This window comes from Mus caroli, unplaced genomic scaffold (genome assembly GCF_978045245.1).
Source record: "Mus caroli unplaced genomic scaffold, Mus_caroli_1 scaffold_18, whole genome shotgun sequence".
In the NCBI taxonomy this organism is placed as follows: domain Eukaryota; kingdom Metazoa; phylum Chordata; class Mammalia; order Rodentia; family Muridae; genus Mus; species Mus caroli.
In genome coordinates this window covers 65,666,799-65,674,337 of record NW_028227273.1, presented here as the reverse complement: position 1 = coordinate 65,674,337, position 7,539 = coordinate 65,666,799, and the positions used below count along the sequence as shown (strand labels likewise).

General features: G+C 52.5%; 1 protein-coding gene across 1 annotated transcript in view; it reads left to right on the top strand.

Moving 5' to 3' along the window:
• The first annotated feature begins 3,429 nt into the window (after positions 1-3,429).
• Positions 3,430-7,539, top strand: part of Ppard (peroxisome proliferator activated receptor delta) — a 68,996-nt gene continuing 64,886 nt past the window's right edge. Inside the window, exon 1 of the mRNA XM_021186228.3 lies at positions 3,430-3,552. The gene's annotated coding sequence lies outside the window, so the exon portion shown is untranslated. The remainder of the gene's footprint in view (positions 3,553-7,539) is intronic.

Below are 7,539 nucleotides of genomic sequence, written 5' to 3'. Positions count from 1 at the left end.
CGCATCATGACAGATCGAGTCCTCCAAAACCTAAGCCAAAAGAAGTCTTTCCTCCCTTGGGTTGTTTGTGTCAGACACTGTCACAGTGACACTGAAGTGACTAATACAAGCTCCTTTCCCATCCTCATAGCTGCAGAGTGTGAGCCATTGATTGACTCCTCCACTCGGCCCCACATTTAGTAAGTCACTACTCCTGTGGTGCTATGACCAGAGGCCACTGCCTTATAACCCGTCACTGTCAGCTCCTAGTTAACTAAGAGCTTCCCGGACTCCCTTCTAATTCTGCTGCCCGGATGAGTGTTTGGAAATCCTGCCCAGCCCCTTGCCACTGTCCAAAAGACTTTGGATTAAGACAGGTTCTCACTTTATAGCCCCGGATGGTCTCTAACTGAGGCTCCTGCCTAAGTCTTTCAAGTGCTGGGGATACTGGTAGACACAATCAGGCTTAGCTACATCCAAGAGTTAATTTAATTATATTCTCTATATTCTCTCTGTGTGTCTGTCCCTCCATCTGTCTGTCTGTGTGTCTGTCTGTATGTGCATACACGCACGCGTGCGCACACACACTCACATCATGGTGAGTGTGTAGAGGTCAGAGGACAACTTTCAGGAAACAGTTCTCCTTCTATCATGTGGTCCCAGGTCATCAAACTTGGCAGCTGGTGCCTTTACCTGTTGAGCCACCACCCTGGACCTGCAGAGTGACTTTTGATAGTCACGCTTACTTGCCCCTGTGCCCTGTGGGACACGAAGGCCGTAGTCATCAAGCCAAGAACACCTGCTACAGTTCTGCCTCAGGCGTACAGCCTCAGCTTCTTCCTCTTGCTCTTCTGGGTCTCACCATGCGCTCCTTTCTCCTCACTTCTAAATGTTGGAGGTCCTTGAAGACAAGGACATGTCTTCCTCAACGCTGTCCCCAATGCCTGGCACAGAGCTTGCTCCTAAGAAAGCTGTGTACCAAACACGTCTTGAATGAGTGGGATGTGTGGCTGGGTGTGGCACGGTTAGAACGTGAGGACATTGCTGAGACTGGAGATCAAGCCCGTCCAGCATCAAACCCAGTGATTCCTCACCACGGGCCAGGGCTTTGGCGTGAGCTGTTATCTGGGAAGGGTTCCCCACTTTCCTGGAGTTTACTTGCTATCTCATCACAAAGGTCACAGTCCTGCAAGTGCACCCGATGCTCTTTCAAGGAAGTTTGTGACATTTAAAGTGTCAAGAAACTCCAGCTAGCGTGAGGGCACAGAGCTGAGGGGTGGGAGGTGAAGTCCGAACTCCGTGTGCTATGGGATAACTAAGGGAAGCCCCGCCCCACACTAGGAGTGGAGGCTGCCCAGGCTTGCCTGGTCTGCTGTGTTTCTGCAGTGCTGATGATGGCAGCTGATGGGGTGGTGGGTCTGGATTTGTACCTGGGAGGAGTTAGGGGAAGGAGTGAGCATGACTATGGTCAAAATACATAATGGGCAAGTGTGAAATTCTCAAAACCAACATTAAGAATCTAGCAGAGGAGTAGAGTTCTTGTTTAGCATGAAGCCCTTGTTCCATACTCAGAGCCACATAAACTGGGTCTAGAGGATTCCAGCATGTGGGAAGTGTAGGCAGGAAGTTCAGGAGTTCAAGGCCAGCTTGAGACCCTCCACCAGAGCTCTCTCTGCCAGACACAAAATGGCAGAAATCTTTGACTTCCCCAGGCCATTTTTTTTTTTTTTTTTTACTACAGTCTCCGAGGACAAGGGAAGTGCTATCTAAAAACATAATACAAATTCATTTCAAAAGCAATAGAAGGGAGCTAGGGAGAGAGCTGGAAAGTCAAGCGCCTCTGCTGTCCACGCAGAGCGGCCAGAGTTCAGATCCCAACACCCAGGGAAAAGCAGGGTGTGGTCCTGTGAATTCCTGTAATTGCAGAACCAGGATAGCCCAGGCTTGAAGGCTACAGCCTATCCCACCAAACCAGAACCGCTCGGGCATGCATCGGGAGACCAGGCCTCAGAGGAAAACCGTGGAAACCTATCCTTGGAAGACACGCAATTCCCTTCTCTGTCCTCCAAGTGCACACGCGCGCGCGCGCGCGCGCACACACACACACACACACACACACACACTGGAAAACTAAGCAGAAAAAAAGTGGTGTTGGGTTCTCCAATCCAGCGAGCTAAGGATGCAGTGTAAGGAGTGCCAGACCGGACAGAGGTGACCTTTCATGGCAGTGTGGAGGAGGGAGGTGCCTGCTGACTCTCCTGCCAGCCAAGTTTTGTTCATTCTAGGATGATGAAACCAGCCAGTGACAGATTGCCTTCTGGCTACATACTCTCTGTGGTAGATGATGAGTTGGGGTGACAGGCTCCTCTTCTAGGCAAGCCCAGGTACAGAGTTCTTGTCCTGTCTGGTCCCTGACAGAAATCTCAAGTGGGAGAAAAGTTCTTTTAAAATTTGTTTTTCTATTGGGCCTCACAAGGCCTGTAAGCACAGGCTGGCCCAGAACTTTCTCCATTGCTAAAAATGACCTCAAAACGGTCCTCTACCTCCTGAGTGCTGGAGTTACAGTGCCATCATGCCTTCTTCCAGATCTTTCTTTTTTTCTTGTGTGGGTGTATATGAATGTGCACATGCGGTGTGTAGAGTTTGGAAGATGACTTTCAGGAGGCAGTCCCAGGGACTGAACTCAAGTCTTCAGGCTTGGAGACAAAGCGATGACCCGTTGAGCCACCAGTTAAAAATTGGGGGTGCTGAAGAGGTGCTCCAGTGGTGAAGATCGCGCCTGCTACTCTTGAAGAGGCTCGCTTCCCAGCATCTACGTGGAAGTTCTCCATTGTAACTCCACTTCCAGGGGATCCAACGCCTTCTTCCAGACTCTGCAGGCACTGAATGCACATGGTGCAGAGACAGACATGCAGACAAAACACTCTGACATATAAAAATAGATATTTTGTAAAACGTATGCGTCTGTATTTTCATTCCCAAGCCTCCCACCATATATATGCCTCTCCCAAGTGCCTTTGAAAATTACAGTTTGCCTCTATTCCTTCCCCCACCGCCCTTAGCTTTGCTTCTTGCTTCAAACCACACAAGTCTATGCCTAGTTTCTTCTCAGGAAGAGTGAAGAGGTTGTACTAGATGACCTCCACCTTCTTTCCGAGCTTTAAAGCTTTAAATATCGTTTCGTGAGGCTTGCTGGACTCGTTTGACCAGCCCTAACTTCTCCCCAGCGCTTTCCTCAGCGGCTGCTCCCACATCTGACTGCAGAGGGCGCTGCAGACGCGCCAGGGCAGCTGTGCAGTGGGCGGAGCGATGGCAGTCAAAGGAGTGGCTCCAGGCGGCGCGGCGATTGGCTACTGCTATGGCGGAAGGGGGCGGGGGTGAGTGCTTAGTTGGGGGTGAGGGAGCCAGCGGCGCGGTGACGTCACGGGCCCGGGGGCGGGGCCGGGGCTGGGAGCGTGTGACGCCGCAGGCCGCGGCGGACCTGGGGATTAATGGGAAAAGTTTTGGCAGGAGCTGGGGGATTTTGCGGAGCCTGCGGGACGGCGGCAGCGGCGCGAGAGGCGGCCGGGACAGGTCCGTGCGGATCGGGAGAGGCCAGCGCGGCCCGGGCCGAGGTGGATGGTGGGGTCAGGGGCTCCGAGAGCCGCGTTCCGCGCCTCTGCGGCTCGTCTATGCTCGGCCTGCGCGCTGAGGAGCCACCGCTGGGGTCTCCACCGCAGGGACCCCTGTGGTTGCTCGGAGCCGGCCTCCCTCCCTCCTCCTACCCACCCTGATCCCTCTAAAGCCCCGTGGCATCATCTCCTCTCAATTCCAAAGAACCCCATGTTACCTCCCTTCTGACCCCCTTACTGAGCGCCTCCTTTGGTGTCCCGCTACCCAGGCCCTCCTTGGAGATCCTTCCTGCCTCCCTCGATAGCCTTCCATCCTTGCCCTGTCGGTCAGTGCTCTCCTCCTCTCTGACCCGTTTTCGGGTTGCCCTATCCCTCCCCATCTTATTTAGGATGTTGTGAGTCAGTCCTGTTTATCCGAGCCTCTTCTATCCTGGCTACCGGCAGAGGCCCCACTTATGCTCAGCTCTCATCTCCTGTCCTTTTCACCTCCTGTCACCCGACTGCCTCTCTTCTAGGGTTTTTTTTTTTTTTTTTTTTTTTTTTTTTGCCTCTGCTTGAGGAGAACCTAGAGGTGCACGATAGGCTTCCGTTTCACCTTCAGTTGAGCTGGGAGTGGGGTGTTGAGCGCCAGCTTGACCAGATTTGTTCGGGTCACAGGGTTTACTGGGTGTTGTATTGGGAGGGATGGCCAGTTGGTAGGCCCTCGTAATCTCAGCTTTATAATACTTCCCCTTTATGAGTCTGTTGACTTCCAGGAACCCTTGGGGAGAGACGGCTCTGAGTTGGGTGTGTGCCAGGGGTAGCCAGAGGCTTCATATAACTCTTTTCACCCTTTCAGGAAACAGGATTCATTTGGGATATTATGGAATGTATTTAAACCATGATACGGAGCCTTCCACCCACTGCCCTTTTCCATACAGCTAAGAGCAGAAGCTATGCCCTTGGTTTTAGACTTGGTTTTTTCCTCCCTGTACTGACTCTAGAATGTTTGTTTGCTTACAAGTTACATTTATTTATTTCTGTGGGGTGTGGATGTGGGGTGGGGTGCAGGTATGTGTAGGTCAGAGGACAGCTTACTGGAGTTGGGAGGTGGCTCTCTCATTCAATTTTGTGGGTCCTGGAAATAGACTCGGGTCATTAAGGTATGATGACAACTCTACCTTTACGTGCTGAGCCACTTCACCAGCCCCAGAATGCATTCCCATTTGAGTTTTTCAATGGATTGTGGGCCTGCTAGCCCTGGGGCTGTTGGGCATCTGTTCCCTTAATCTTGGGGTCTTGGTCCAGTGACTGAGTTTACCTCCTGTCTTTCACTGACGGAATGCGCCTCTTGTGTTGGTCACTGGGCATGGTTCCTCGGTGCCCTTTTTCCTTCCGTTTCCTGGGCATCTGTATTTACTGAGGCTGGGAGAGGCAGCTGACGTTTCTTCCCTTTGCCCAGGTGTGGTCTGGGGTATTGCCTTGGTATCTGCCTGGGCAGGCTGAGGGATTGCACCAGTGAGGCCTTGCAAAGGAACTTGGGCTGTCTGCTTCCAGGCACAGCTCAGCTGTATGCAGAGTTGAGCCTCTTTGTTTGCCTTGGGTCCCTGGAGTCATCCTCAGGAGAGAACATATACTTATCTTTGAAGACTCTGGAAGTCTGACCCACTCTCACTTCAGAAGCAGGAGCCCAGGGTTCTGTTGGTACCAGGTTACTAGGTCTCCTCTTTTGAGGATCACACTCTCTGTCTTTGAGCCAGAATTGGCCATAGAACAGGCCACCTTCTGGAGCCACAGCAGGGAGCCAACTGAACCAGCTTGACCAGGCCTTACAGTTTTGTGATCTTTTTGTGCACTGACCGTTTTCCACGAAAGCATTAGGACTGTGGCTGGCCTGGGGTTGAGTGAGCCTCCTCTTGTCTGGTCTCTAAGGCCCCTATATGGAGCACTAGATGTGGGGATGACAGGAGAGTAGAGGAGGTTAGAAGGAGTCTTTTCTTCCTATGAGAAACATCCCATTTATTATTTATTTGTGTGAGCGTGGGAGTCGGTGTGCTCCTCCTGGTGTCCCCAGGATTGAACTTAGGTCATCAGGCTGGTTGGCAAGCGCCTTTACCCACTGAGCCATCCTGTCCCTCCCCAGTATCACTCTGTAACCCAGGCTGGCCTTGAGGGCACTGTGCCAGTAGCCTCCTCACTGATGGCAGTCTTCCTGCCCTGTCTCCTGAGTGCTGGGGTTGCTGGGATATTCCACCCGACCCGGGTCATTTTTGAGGGGTGCAGGCAAGTGCTTGGTAACGATTAGTCCAGTCTCTGACTCCCCAGAGATTCTGCCTGACAGTCTTTTTTTAAATTAGATTTGTTCATTTTATTTTCTGCGTGAGTATTTTACCCGTGTAAGTGTCTGTGCGACACCACCTGTGTACCGTGTGCGTTTGGTGCTCTTGGAGGTCAAAAGAAGGCGTTGGATCTCCTGGAACTGGACTTCCAGCTGGTAACCACGTGTGGGTGCTGGGACTCAAACCCGGGTCTTCTGAAAGAGTTACAAGAGCTCCTAACCTCTGAGCCCCCTCTTCAGCCCCCTACCTACAACCCTTAAGCGGTCTATTATTGTCCTGACTTTGCTTAACGAACCACAGTGCTCCTTGCTGAGTTGGTGCATAGGAGGCCTCCAGTACAGCACAGGGCCAGTCCTGGTAGAGCCTTGTAAGTCCTAGCTAGCAACGCTAGCTGCATAACCTCCTGGGGCATGTCTACTCTGCAGTCTTCTAGGGAACAGCTTTCCATTTGGTGCTTAATGCAGATCGTGGCTCAACGTCTGTTTTCACAGTGTGAGGGGATAGGCCCTTGCCAGTGGCTTTACCTGTCACCTCCAAAGTTCACTGGACTGACCCCCTGCTCTGTTTGGGAACTTTTTTATGCTGTGTGCTTCAAGTCACCCATGAAAGTAGTTGTCCTAGATCCTCCCAGCCCCACCTGTGGTCCCTTACTGTCTTCCTAATGGCCTGGTGTAGAGACTAGCCTGGGAAGCTGGTAGGCCTCTATTTTAGACAGAGTGCAGCTGCCCAGCTGTTGTGCAAGCTGTCCCCAGGGTTTGAGCTTGGCATATCCTGGTACAACGAGTCTTGTCTCTGGGCTGAGTCCTGAGGCCCACCTCCCCAGGCTGCTACCCTCTGCATGTTGGGGACCGGTGGAGTGGGTGCATTCTAGTACCCCACCTGGTGGCTCTGGCGGACCTGGTGATGCCGGGACAAGCCACATGGCACTGTCCACATTGGGAGCATTCCTCCCTTGCCAGCAATCACACAAGCTTGTTTGTCCTGCCAGGGCCTGGCTTGTGTTATGTCCGAAGCTTTATGCCCAGTGCCCTTGTCTGTGCCATGTCGTCCCAGATTGCCCTGTGGCTATTTCTTGGAGATGGTTTGATGTTGCTGAGCATGTTTGTGTGTCATCAGAGCCAGGGGAGGAGTGGCTTGCCCTAGCAAGGGGAGGAGTGGCTTGCCCTAGCAGCTGGATTCCAGGGTGTCAGAGAAGAGCTGGGTACTTGACTGGAGCCTGGCAGGCATATGGGCCTTCAACGTCGGATTTCAGGCATGTGGGTCTTCTCCCATGGCCCTCATAATTTGGGGCTAGTGATTGGGAAGTGACTCAGGGGCCTCTCCTTCTGTGAGCTAGTGGGGTGCTAGGCACCACCTCTTTCTTACCCTGCCAGGGCCCCACCCAGGTAAGATCCGAAGAGCCAGTGTCTGCTTGGCAGTGTAGACTCCTTCCAGGATTGGGAAATATTTGCTGACTCAGGGTGAGATCGACAGTCTCCCATGGTGTGTGTGCGTGTGTGTGTGTGTGTGTGTGAGAGAGAGAGAGAGAGAGAGAGAGAGAGAGAGAGAGAGAGAGGTCATATGGGACCACAGGTTCTTGAGTCCTAGTGTTTAGTTAGAACACTGTAAGCTCTCATTTTGGACCCTGGCAC